Consider the following 14248-nt stretch of genomic DNA (forward strand, 5'->3'; position numbering starts at 1 on the left):
TTAAGGCTTGGTTGAAATATCAAGAGGTGGATTTCTGACACCTGGGATTCACTGTACAGTGAAGTTAATGTGGTACACTCAATATCGCTTGACTCCTATGACTGGTTCCACAATTCAATACAGTAAAACTTTAGTGTAATCAGGGTACATCTAATGTTGGGCACACTTCTTAACTGCAAGCTTCAACACAGTGGTGTTAGTAAGGTACACCTAATGTTGTTGGGCACACTTCCTAAATACAATCTTCAATATCGCTTGACTCCTATAACTGGTTGTACAATTCAATACATTAAAACTTTAGTGCAATCAGGGTACATCTAATGTTGTTGGGCACACTTCTTAACTATAAGCTTCAACACAGTGGTGTTAGTAAGGTACACCTAATGTTGTTGGGCACACTTCCTGAATACAAGCTTCAACACAGTGGTGTTAGTAGGGAACAACACAGTGGTGTTACTAGGGAACAGACAATGTTGTTGTACTTTCTAGACTTAAACTATAACACAATCAAGATGTAAGACTCAATATAGTGACGCTATTAGGGCACGGTCAATGATGTTGGGCACACTTTTCAAGATTCAAATCGTAACACAGTCTAGATGCAGGATTCGCCACAGTGACGCTATTATGGCACACTCAATGATGTTGGGTGCACTTTCTGAATTCAAATTGTAACACAGTTCAATGCAAGATTCAGCACAGTGATGCTTTGAGGCACATTCAGTGATGTTGGGCGTACTTTCTAAATTCAATTGTCACACAGACCAGATGTAAGCTTCTATGCAGTCAGGCTAATATGGTGCACTCAATGAGATGTGGGCACACTATCTAGATTAGAAAGTCAAAACAGAGAAATAATTTGAGCACACTATCTAAGCTTCTACGCAGTGAGGCTAATAGGGCACACTCAGTGATACATGGGCACACTGTCTAGATTAGACACTCGACACAGAGAAACAATTTGGGCATGCTATCTGGCTGTGAAGCTCACCACAGTGACACAAATTGGGCACACTGAATGATCTTGGCGCACTTTCTAGGTTCAAACTTTAACACAGCGATGCTATTAGGCACCCTTGATGTTGTTGGGAACACTTTCTAAATTCAAATTGTAACATAGTCGGGTTGTAGGATTCGATACAGTGAAGCTATTTGGGCACACTCAATGAAATTTGGGCAAACAATCTAGATGAAAAACTAAGCACAGTGAAACAATTTGGGCACACTGTCAAGAAGTGAAGCTCACCAAAGTGAAACAATTTGGGCACACTGTTAAGAAGTGAAGTTCATCACAGTGAAACTGTTTGGGTACACTATCTAGATGTGGGGCTTGCCACAGTGAAGCAATTTGGGCACACTCAATGATCTTAGGCGCACTTTCTAGGTTCAAACTTTGACACAGTGATATTTGGTCACACTATCTAGACGAAAAACTAAGCACGGTGAGACAATTTGGTCCACTATCAAGAGGTGAAGTTCACCACAGTGAAACAATTTGGGCACACTCAATGATTTTGGGCGCACTTTCTAGGTTCAAACTTTAACATAGTGACGCTATTAGGCACGCTTTCTGAATTCAACTTTAACACAATGGCCCTCATTACGACCCTGGCGGAAATCGAAAAAACGATGGCGGAAATGCAATACCGCCATCGAATAGCGCTCGGTGCGATTATGACCCGTCACCGTAAAGTACGATGCCATTAGCGACACAGTAGTGAACGCCAACGCTAACTGCACCAAGTACGCGCACGCGCGTCATGCGAAACCGTAATTACCATCATGGCGCAACGGTACGCGAATTCTGACCCTAGCGGACATGTACCTAACGCCATCAAGCATGGCGGAAAGTACCATTCCGCCATGGTGAGAAGTACGGCATCGCGAACCAACCGTAAAAGGCCCTACTGAGTGCCTGTACACCACTCCCTGGCCACATTGCACAACTCCTCGTAGGTTGAATGAAGTCACACAATGCAACCAGTGAAATGTACAAGTCACCCATGCATGCCAACGAACAAATGAATGTAGGGGCTCCAAGTGCCTTGTGAGTGGCCATCCATATTTGCCATGGCACCATTGCCGTACTGATGCAGCACAGGCATGTGAAGGTTCAAGTACAGCAACATGAACTGAAAACTGAGACAAACAAAAACAGGCCCCCCATCGCTTGACACCAGTGTAAGGCAACATTCAAAGCAGTATCCTGAGTGAGACTGCACCAGCCCTGTACTCCTGCCAGTAAACAAACCAACCATCAGCATAAGCATGTACCACACAAGTTGGCAGAGTGACTGAGCAGCCAGGCTCATCTCAAGAGGGGCCAATGGGAGCTGCAGGGCACAGATGGCACGAATACAGAAGCTATTCCAATGGACATGACCTCAGTCTCCCTCCAAGAAACGCACGCAAACACAGGCACCTGTGACCAGCCATATTCTGATAATCACATCATTCCACCAATCCACCTGGCTGACCGGCATCTGTTACACAAAAGCTAATCCCCCGCCCATGAGCATGACATCATTAAAACAGTCATAATGGCAGCCCCTATCCCTGACCTTACTGGGCTTCGTAGGCAAACGCGCCCAGTACAGTACCACGCAACTATACTCAGAAGCTGGAACCCAAAGCAGATCTTCTCACAATACATCGCTCCACAAATAGGAATATGCTACATTACTTGCAAAGAATAACGCTACACGGTCAATATCATAATCAAAATTTAATGCACAACAAAATCACCAGGCCCATACAGCTATTAGGTCATGAACTCCAAAATATATTTCATTATTGTGGGCTGCATCCGCAATAAGTGACCAGCTTCTTCTTGTGTGACGCCCTATTCCTTCATGGTACACAGGGGCTACATTCACGTTCAAAAAGGCAACATGGAAGCGCCTAGAACCGCAGGGCCGTCCCATTAGGTAGGCACTAGTCCAGCTGAAAGGTCGATATGTTGCTCCTAGCCACTAGTACTGCGTAAGGGCATGTGGGCCATTGGCGATCGTCCCATAAGATCGTAATGGTGCTCCACTGATTAACACGAAGCAGCAGGTGTCGGGAGTAAAAGCCATCTGCAGGAGTGGCATACAGATGGCAGCGGCAAAAGGGGAGGAGATACCTGTCACCCAAATGAAATGAAAAAGAATAGTATGGGCATCAGAACTTCATTTGAATTACTCACTTCAATGATCACACTAAATCCACAGCCATATGCATGCTAGCCCACTCAAAAGGATTATTCCCACCCAAAAATCACTTGCGAATCATAACTATATAAATCGAGGTGAAAACACTATTACAAACGAGTGTTTGTGTGCATGCGTCTGTTAAAACAGAATCCATTAGATGGGATTAGTAACGTGCATAGACACAAGTGTTTGAAGGCGCGTCGAGACAGGGAGGGTTCAACAAGGGCAGATAGACGATGGTCCCACTATGGCAGCCCTGCATCACATAGCGCAGGGGAAGTGGATAGATTCCAAAAAGCCATGTACATGGCAAACTCTCTATTAAATCATCTGTCCATGCATCCATACATCATTCCCTCATCCCTGTATGAAAACGCCTGATTATTTACTCACATAACATGTGAAATTTCCATTGAGTCTGTGAGTAATGCAGTCTGCAAAATCCTCTGTGCTCCAGCCCGGAATTCTAGTGCTGTGAAGTAACATGTATTTGGGAACGTCCTGCCTTATCGTCCACTACGCTATTGCGCATCCCATACTATTCATATCAATCATTGCATTCTCGCCATGGCCCCTGTCCCAAGGACATTAAACAATAGAACTTTATATCTGCAGTCAGACCTGTGGGCGTCTCCTCGCCGCTAGCTGGAAACCGAAAGCGCTGTCCTTCGAATTCCTCATTTGCAACATCACGTCGAAAAAGGCATCTGTGACCGCTTGAAATCACAAATCCATCCATGTAGTGCGGCAGTGTGTGAAAATGGCAACTGGCTTCACTCACAAATGGGACGCCCCACCCGTCAGTGAACCGCGGTACAGTGCTGCATGAGGGTCCACCGTTAATCGAGTACTACATTCCACTGTCCCTTCACAAGTTTGTTCGCGACTGCAAAGATAGTATGTGAAACAATGGGACCATAGCAGAATGAACATATGAACCAATATCTCACTGCCATCGGGATGAAATACATGATTGTAATAGCAAGATGCCATGCGTCGAATTGCAGCGTTGTGTGCGGGACGTGCTCGCCCAAAGGGGATTGCAGCTTGCACAGGTGGAATGAATCACCACAGGTGGAGGCTATACAGCTTGAAAACACATAAATTGCACACCCAACCCCCTCCCACAACCACACCCACTCCAAAATGCTACCGGCAGGACTAGCGATGTTGGCCCTGGGAAACCTGATAGCACTGCAAGTACTCCAACTTCAAGAAGAAGACGAACACCAACTACTACAACAACCGGCCGCACAGAGGAGACGCAGGAGGAGGAGGAGGGCAAGGCAGGGCCAGCAAGGCCCACCAGCACAGCTACTATCACCACGCAGGCAGCCTGCAATCCCACGCCTCCGAGCACATCCGTTCAACCTCACTGATGAGCAGATCCACACCCTCTACCGTTTGGACCGGGACACCATAACCGCCATTGTGGACATGACACACGCTGACCTTGTCAGCATGATAGATAGCCCAACCGCCATCCCACCCCTACTGAAGGTGGTGTCTGTACTCCACTTCCTGGCCACAGGCACCTACCAGCACACAGTCAGACAGTTGCATGGCATTTCACAGCCACTGTTGTCACGGACACTTTTGCAAGTGCTCGATGCCCTCCTGAAGCACGCAGACGACTACATCTCTCTACCACGCTCGGAGCAGGAAATTACGAACACAAAAGTGGGATTCCATGCACTTGCCGGCATACCGGGTTGCATTGGTGCCATCGACTGCACCCATGTGGAATTGGTTGTCCCACATGCCATGGAGGCCCAGTACCGCAACCGAAAACAATATCATTCTCTTAATGTACAAATGGTGTGTGACTCCAACAGGATCATTACACATTGTTGTGCCCGATTTCCTGGATCAACCCATGATTCTATGGTCTTGCGGAACTCTACAATACCACGCTACATGGAGCGACATGCAGGGAACAGATCCTGGCTACTCGGTGAGTCTCATTTCATGCATGATAATGTGGGGTATGTGATGCGGCAATGACCTGGCAGGAAGGGGGGGGGTGCGTACGTAGCAATGTCATTCCACAAACATCCTTTATTGTCCACATACAGGTGATGCCGGGTATCCACTGAAGAGATGGCTCCTTACACCACTCCGGAACCCACAGAACCAGCATGAGGAGGACTACAACCATGCCCACTCACGTACCCGTGTAGTCATAGAACAGGCATTCGGCCTACTGAAGGGTCGTTTCCGCTGCCTCAGCAGGTCTGGCGGGGCACTCCTGTACCGCCATGAGAAGGTTGCAAAGATGGTCATGGCATGTGTCATGCTACACAACATGTGCGTACGTAGAAATGTGCCCATGCCCCCTGACGCAGAACTGCAAGCACCTGAATATGGTCATGATGAGGGTGGGGATGTGGCAGCACCTCAAGGAGTCCGCGAGGCACAGGAGGGCCGTGAAATTCGTCAGATTATCATAGATTCATGCTTCTAGCACTCACGCCTGGTGGCTGATACATGGACACGGGACTTGTGGCACTGTGTGTGTCTGGAACATGCACAATATGGACTGTACGCCTATAATGGCCTCGTACACAAAGATCAATGTCCACACATCTCATTGGATGATTGTGAAATGTTTATAGCATATGTGAAATTATGTTACACACCCCATCGACCCGCCACCCAAGTAAGCCCAACACACCCCCTCCACCCTCCTACCTCCCCCCCGAACACCAGTGTCCAAAGATGCTCATTGTCAGTGGGCAGACGCTATTGCAAGCCCCCTCTCCGGGTATCAGGGGCACCCCTGCCTGTGGAGCGCAGGTTCCTCCCAGATCTACGTTGGGGGCTGCCCTGGACGGAACTTGCAACGGATGATGTCTCTGCCTGCTCACGTCCATGCATGTCCCTAAGGGTTTGTGAGAGCTCAGTGAGCACACGGCGCACAGCGGCAAGTTCAGCACATACGTCTTTGGACGTCGCATGCAGTTCCCCCCTCAGGCTCTCGGTGCTTCTCTCCATTTGTACTCTCAGGCTCTCGGTGCTTCTCTCCATTTGTACTCTCAGGCTCTCAGTGCTTCTCTCCATTTGTGCCCTTAGTGTCTCAGTACATGTTTCTATGGCTGCCTTAGTACCCCCACATTCATCAGCATGGTCCTTGAAGAGCGTGGCCAGTTGCTGCTGTTGCACGATCACCTGGTCGAGGGACTGTTGCCTCTGCTGGGCCATGGCCATTTGCGGTGGTATCACAGAGGGGCTGATCACCTCATGTTGCCTTGACACAGGGCTTGTGGGGGATGGCCAGTCGTCGTCTTGTGGGTGCCCCTGCGTGGTATCCTCATGGTGCACGGGATGAAACAAACAGGGGGATTGAGACAGGTCATGGATGGATCCTACATCGACATCACCGTTTTCTGTGTCGGAGCATGCTGCCATTAATGCAGTGTCACCTATGGTGCTGCTGCCACCAGAAGCAGTGCCTTCTGTGGCATCCATTGGGGGGGCCTGTGGTGGTGCTGTTGTGGGCATGCTGGCTGCTGGGGTGCCTGTTGAAGTCCCCTCCTGTGTGCTGCCACTTGATTTGTGCTGCTGCCGTGTCTTGATCCGTGCAGCTGAGGTGGAGGGTCTTTGGCCGTTGGTCTTGGCCCTCTTTGCAGGTGTGCTGGTAGGGGTGTCCTGGAGCTCGTCGTTTGAATCGGACCCTGTGGTGGAGTAAAGGAGGGCGAGCGTTATTAATGGGTCTGTGGAAATTGGAATGGCAATGTATCACATGCATTGGGGTGGTACCTGAGGGTGATTTGTGTCAGGGCCTTGGAGGTGGTTTCATTTTTGTGTGGATTGAGGATGCAGTTGTTTTGCAGCCTGCAGTTAGGGGGTGCCTGCTGCACGTGTAGAGGGTGTTTTTAGGAATTTTAATTATTTATTTATTTAATTTGACTTTTAATGTGCGCTATCAGGCCAATGTATGTGGACGTTCTCCTGGACATGTGTTTCTGTTGCACTATGTGGACACATGGTACTTCACATGATTGGACATTGTGGATTTAGCATTGTTTTATTTGGGACACCTACCTGATTCTTCGGATGTCTGCACTCCTTTCTCCATCCCTCCGACTCCCTCTATAGTCTCCATTCCAATGGTGGAGGCACAGATTTCTTCCCAGGGGGTCAACTTGATGGGTGATTCCGATCCTCCCCCGGTAGCTGTGGCAATGTTACGGTTGGCGGATAGTATGCTCCGTACGCGTATCCGCAAGTCGTCCCATCGCTTTCTGCATTGCTGTGGGTTGCGGGGTGCGGTCCCCACCGCACTTACCCGCTGTGCCACCAGGGCCCATATAGCCTTCTTGTTCGCAAGTGCCGTCCTGGTCATTTGCGTCGAGAAGACGACGGCAGCATTCTCCTGGATGGTCTCTGTGAGCACCGTGAGTTCCTCACGGGAGAAGTGGACCTGCCGCTTGCGGTCGCACGCTTTTTTCGCTACTTTTCCCATTGTTATTGTTTTCACTAGGGTGGATGACGGGTTGGGATGTGTCTCAGGGTAGTATTTTTAATGGTTGTGTGGAAATTCTGATTTTATAGGTGTACGGCGTGCTGTTTCCCGTTCCGGGACCATGTTTTTGCTTCCGTTTCCGTATATTTACGGTCACCGTATTTTCCGATTGCCGCTCATTACGGTGACCGCTATGATGGGTGGCGGAATTGCACCTAGGTCGCCGTACGACGGCGGTGAGGGGCGTTTTGGGGACATTTCCGCCATCGCAGACTTTGCACTTCCGCCATGGCGTAGTGCTCGTGCCCGATGGGTCCGAATTAGCCGCACTTTACTCCGTCGTGCAATGGCGGAAACGCTATTTACGCTATGGCGGTCAGGTCAGTTGCTTTCCGCCAGGGTCGTAATGAGGGCCAATGACATTATTAGTCACATTTTCTAAGTTCAAACTTTGGTACAGCGAAACTATTAGGCACACTCAGTGATGTTGGACACACTTTCTAAATTCAAATTTTAAAACAGTCTAGATGTAAGATTCAACACAGTGAGGCTATTAGGGCACACGCAATGATATTTGGGCAGACGATCTAGATGAGAAGTTCAGTACAGTGGAACATCTTTGGCACACTATCAAGAAGTGACACTCACCACAGTGAAGCAATTTGGGCACACTATCTAGATGTGAAGCTCACCACATTGAAATAGTTTGTGCACACTCAGTGATGTTGGGTGCACTTTGTAAGTTCGACTTTAACACAATGACGCTATTAGGTACACTTTCTAGGCCCAAACCTTAGCACAATGATACTATTAGGTACACTTTCTAAATTCAACTCAAACTATAGCACTTTCTAAGTTCGACTGTAACACAATGACGCTATTAGGTACCTTTTCTAGGTCTATACTTTAGCACAATGATACTATTAGGTACACTTTCTAAATTAAACTCAAACTATAGCATACATATAATTAATTGTACATATTTTTGTGGAAGAATGTTTTCCCTTAGAATTCCATTTTGTGTCCCATATTTCAGGTTTTCCCCAGGTTTTCACGTGCAACAGAGATACCTACCCTATAAATTCAATGAATTGCAGTTCTCCTCCCCAGGAGTTCAGAAATAGGAAGTCATGTGGATTAATGTAGGGGGGGGGGAAATTGGTTGAGCACTGGGATAACATTAATGTGCCTCATTACAAGTTTGGCGGTCTAGAAATAAGGGTGCCAGTAGCAATGTAAGGGCACCCTTTCAGGACTGCCAAACTACGAGTCTGCCAGTAGGGGCCACGGAACTCCCGGCACGCCTGACCTACTGGGAGTTCAGGCCCTTACCGGCAGAATTTTCACTGAAGCACCAGCACCGTTAACAATTGAACTAGATGGTCCCCAGCCGGCCCATTAGACTGGGGGTATCCAAACAGCCCTTTAAGATGAGTAGCAGCACCCTCGAGATAGATGGGGATGAAGATTCATACTCTTGCACCAAATAACTATGACAACTCAATAGTTTGCCAAAGGGAGTGGGTTTAATGACAAGTGTAAAAAACGGGGAGTTCTATGAACATCAGCAACCGCTCGATCTTCCTTCTCGCTTAAACTCGACTTAATTTCAGAAAAATGACAGTTTTTATATCAAAAACTCATCATCACTGATGCGCAATCTTAAAAACCTAACATGCAACGTGATTGGTTATAGGAAGGTAACTTTAACATAGGTACTATAACTGTATGTGGTGATGGGGAGAGGGTATTGGATAATCAATGTCAGGTGGGGCAACTAAGCCCTTCCTTCAAAATGGTCACTGTAAACGTTATTAAAAGTACAGCACCTCATTGGTTTTACTCACTATAGGAGCCTAGATTACACGGTTCACTATGATTGGGTTGGCATCAACCCCACTCATACTGTACCACTCATGTCTATCAGCATGCAGAACAACTAGCCAGGTGCAGGGAGTTTGTCTGCACCCCAGCTTCCCTCCAATGATGTTAAAATCATCCATCACCTCAGTGGTCGTGTATCAATTAAGGCTTTGTAGTTTGGCCTCGAGTCTGCTTCTTGGTCTGAGAAAGTTTAAGGAGTATGGGTATGGCAGAAATCCATGCGTAGGTGTGAAAGTCTCATCCCTTCCTGCCTGCCTTGCCACGTGATTTGGACACCGTGAAATCAGCCTCTTCTTCGTGTATTTTCATGTATTCGATTTAATTCTGGCAGTCTTCTACCATCTGTGGCTTATCTTGACCTTTCTGAACAGGATACTCTGTTCTTTTTCTCTTTAATTGTATCCACTGTTAGCCTTTTCCAGCCCGATATGACCTTGGCTTCTTGGCATGGTTCCCTTCAGCTGGGTTTCTCTCTGTCTTAATTCTTGATTTGTTTTGCTGCAACACTCTCCTCTTGAGATCTTTAGTAACCTTTGTTCAATTCTGCTCATGTGCGTAGTGGATTTTCACTCATCTATAAAGTGTTTTTGAGGTATATATCTATAGTTGGCGCTTGCCGCAATCTATTTTACTACTAAGCATAAGCAAGCTTCACGATTTCTTTGCTTCTTGCGGTTTCTTGCATATGTACACGTTTAAACTAACTGAATATCTTCATTGTGCATATGGCATAAGTTTCTGCATCTTGACATCAACTGTTTCACCTTAGGCTAAAGATGTCACTTATCCATGGCATTTTGTCGCTTTATCAGTATTCCTAGGTCATTATATCTTCTATATGTGCGTCAGTCCGATTTATTATGACATCACCATTTGTCTTCCTTTAGTATCTTCTTGGCTTCTTCAGGTATTCCATTCTGACAAACATTATTTTGTCTTGCCTGTAGATATGGTTTTCTCAATGGGTAGCTTACTGTCCAGGTTTTCTTAGGTGTCAGTACTTCAATAGGTGCTCTTACTCTGATAGGCACTGGGCAGAGCCCGACTGCTGCTCTCTGCTGGTTTATCTGTTCTCCATATGTCACATATTTTGCCGAGAACGTACCTGGTACTTTAAAGGTGGCAGCTGGAGTGTGGATGCTGCTTGGCACTTCCTCTTCACTCCGTCCACTGGGCGATTCATCAACCACTCTCACTTTCATTCACTTTTATTTTATCCTCTGGATCCAGACATCAAGGTCTGAAGAAATGTTCCTTTGGGGTCCATATTTTTATGACTCCCTTCAAACATCCTGCTGTTCTTACATGCTCATCTTTGTTCCATGTCATTAGTTGACTTTCTCCACTTGGATTGAAATAGATGCATTTTGCCCACATATTTTTTATGTTTCCTCGGATACTGAAACTTAGTTCCTTCTGGTGCGTAAATGCTGGCCTTCAGAAAGTCTCTTATTTCTTCGTCAGTCAGGTCCTTAAGCTTCCATCCTGACTCGACATCAATCATGATTTTTATCCCTATGGCCCTTTTTCCAGTTTTCTGGCACTGAGAGATTATTAGCTTGATAACACAGAATCCAAGCAATATCATCACCAACAGGGCTCCTAGGAACTTGAATGCATCTGCCATCCATTGAGGAACCCAAAAAACAGCGATCCAAACCAACTGTCATCGTCGACTTCGTTAACTTCACTATCATCTGATTCTGTAGTTTTGTCAGCACACCTATGGCTTCTGTTAAGGTTCCATTTTCGTCACCGTGAGACTGTTTAAATGTGCAACATTATGCTCTGATTTTTGCACAAACACCTCCATCCATAGCTGTGATCTTGTCTAGGACATATCTGTTCTGGAGCGTCATTAGTCCGATTGCCCTCAACTCTTCTCTGATTGCATTGAATCCTTTTATGGTCATGTTGATGGTCTGCAGTAACTCCCATCTGGTTATCTGCAACCATTTAGTATTTTCTCCAACCTGAAGTCTTGGCATCAAGATCAAGGTGAATACTGAAGAAGTCTGACTGAACAGTCTATGTTCATATGGGATAGCATCGAAAGCTTCTATGGATTTTGCAGAGAAATAATTTTCCCTCTTTGTTCTCTTCATAACCTCCATAGATCTCTTCTTTCTTAGGTGAGCATCTGCTTTCGGGAAACTGTCAATATTCAGATCACTTTTTGGAATCACCAATGCTGGAGTATGGACATTCACCAATGTGAATATACCTCCCCAATTCTTCGGCAACCTCATGTATGCTTTGGATCCACATGACCAATAATGATCCATGATCCCTGCAGTACCACGTACCATTCCTGGAACATCAAAAACTCAACCACAGTTATGATTCTCTCCCATTTTCTTGTGCCATTATTTCTGAAACCAAATGTTGGGCTCTCCAATGGTATTATCTGCAAGGGTCCTCCTCTGTCCTCGACCCATTTCAATAGTTTAGCAAGCTTTGGCCATAATGGCTTGCATCCATTTTGCACTATGTCAATGGTAGCCTGGTAACAACCAATGACTATCCATGCTCTGCAGATCACTACTCCCTTTTCCCATCTGTCGGATGAAAGCACAGTTCCCCAGATTTGCATTTGACCCCTGTTCTTCTATCTGCGAGCTTCTTCTGACATTTTTCCTGCAGTCTCCAATTTCTTGTTCACTTCTCTTCTGAACTCTGGTCCTTTTACTCCAGGTTTTTTATATCTAATCACTATGTTCTTCATTTTGGCATTGTTTCTTGTCTTTATTTCTTGGACATAATCATCTTCATCTGGGTCTGTTGCTTCAGTTGCCCATTTGAGAGAAGCATTACTTCCCATGAACTGACCTCTGCTCTTGCACATTGCTATATGTGACAGACAGTATTTTGTCTGCACATCTATTTCAACAGCTACGAAGATTTTTGACTTCCGCATGCTTTGGGGTAGGAGTGCACAAACAAAGCATTCTTCCTCTGAAGTTTGTCTTCCAACTTCCTTCATATGTTGGTACAATATGTTGTTTCCCAGGTGTACTGTGCTGTCCAGGTAATCGTTCACTTTGTTGTCTACTTGTGTGCGTCTTGTAATTCTTAAGGTCTTTCTGTAGTTTGCTAAAAAACACATCTTTGAAGAAATCCGTATAGCTTCTTCTTGCTGGTGGATTTTCAGGTATCTCCATCAATGATCTGGGTGTGTCCACATGTATTATTCTTGTAGGAGAAGGTCTGGTAAGTCTTTCCTTGTCCTCCTGTCTCTTTTTGGCTCTGGTTATGAATGTCCATATTGGTTCTGCCATTATCTCTTCACGTGACTATTAGAGGACTTAAGCTTGACCCTTTCATCACTGGATCAAGCGTGCTTGTCTGTGTTGTCTCTGTTTGTTTATTCTATAGAGTCTTTTGTCTCCTTAACAGTTCCTTTTCCATGTGTCTTATAACACCCTTTGGTAAAAAGCTTCTTGTTGAGCTCTGTCCAAACTCTCCCCATTTTCTGGAGTGTAATTATGTAGTCACTGACACTAGACCAGGTGTGTATTTTCTCATTTGTGAACATGTACCTTTCATCAACTCTCTCTCGGGTTTACTTTGCCAACCCTATCTCCAGGGTTTCAATTCATTTGTTGCCACAAGTGTTGTGTACGTGTCATTGTTTATCACATCCATCTCAGGTTCAGTCATTCTTTAATTCTTTCTAGGAACTGGAATGATTATGTAAGGCCTGGGTACCTGTGTAGGTTTCATGTGTAAATCATTAGGCGGGTGCACTGGAATTTGAACGATTTGTGCACCAATGGAAAATTTAGTTCTAATCGTTAATGACAATAATATGATAATGAACACAATGCATGTGTACATGATACATTTGTAGGTTAATTTGCAGCATTTGTTCCTGGGCCAATATGAATGTCTCTCCTCATGAGGGAGGACAACGTTGCTGTTCTGGTTCCCTATCTCGATCATCTAAGGGAAAAACAAATTCCTTTAATGTATGATAAACAGTGTCATTGTGTCAGGAATCTGCTCTGCTTGTAGGCCATAAGTACTGGATCGATTATCCTCTTGGTCCAAATAATAGACTGTCTCTGAAAACTGTTCGTTTTCTATTAACAAAAGTTCTAAATGAGGCAATAAGTTCAGTAAGTTTTAATTTGCATGTTCCATGTAAACCAATTCCCAGTCTATGCCTCAAATCTGTTTCACTCCAGACGACATGTTGGTGTTAGGGAGAATTCTCCAGAATGGCTAATTCCACTTACCTACTGAGTCCCTCAGCAGCTTTGCTGGATTTCTAGGATTTATTTTTTTCACCTGGTAAGAGTGTGAGCCTTTTTTCCCACTCTTACATGTGTTTTGCTGTGTGTGTTTAATATTTTCTTGTGTTCATAGACTGTGGAGCCTCACCTGCTTCATAGGCATCATCTTTTTATTGTGTGTTACACAGCACCTTCAGTTCAGTGACACAGGGTTGTCTTTTTGGCTTTCCAACTCCGACTCTATTTTCTGGGGCTGGCTACTGTCTCCCAGAACATGTAAAGGTGTCATTGACTTTATTAGTCTCTTTTAAAACTCACAGACCCAGTACAAACTATCTTAAATAGAGTTCGGGAAAGGGTTCATACTTATCCCTTTTTGTCCGTTTCTCTTGTAGCATTGTTTCGCTCCCTTTTAATTAAGACTTGGCAGGTGGTAGTTGTAACTACCCTATTTTTCCTACTGCGGTTAT

This window comes from Ambystoma mexicanum, chromosome 12 (genome assembly GCF_040938575.1).
Source record: "Ambystoma mexicanum isolate Mex_15411 chromosome 12, UKY_AmexF1_1, whole genome shotgun sequence".
NCBI lineage: Eukaryota > Metazoa > Chordata > Amphibia > Caudata > Ambystomatidae > Ambystoma > Ambystoma mexicanum.